Raw genomic sequence first — 331 nt, 5'->3', positions numbered from 1 at the left:
AAAAGGAGAAAAAAGAAGTTTTAGTGCTTATGACTTATCCAGGTCTCTGTCAGAAGGACAAAAAGAATTCAGCTGAGTCTGTAAAGCGAATTTTTACTATTATTATTATTATTACTTTTAGAGCACTTTGACCAACACATTTTTCTAGACAGAGATCCCGCAGAGCAGCATAGCCCCGCTCAGGAGAAGGGTAAAAACGCTCTCTCCTCCACGCCTTGCTCCTCCGTTCACAGCTGTCTCCAGCGGGAGGAGCTGAAACCCGACCCAAACCCCGGGAGCAGGGATTGATTGGATCCCTCCCGCCCAGCAGCCGCAGAGCCCTCCCAGAAAA

This window comes from Calidris pugnax, unplaced genomic scaffold (genome assembly GCF_001431845.1).
Source record: "Calidris pugnax isolate Ruff unplaced genomic scaffold, ASM143184v1 scaffold51, whole genome shotgun sequence".
Taxonomy (NCBI): domain Eukaryota; kingdom Metazoa; phylum Chordata; class Aves; order Charadriiformes; family Scolopacidae; genus Calidris; species Calidris pugnax.
This window is presented reverse-complemented; position numbering follows the sequence as displayed.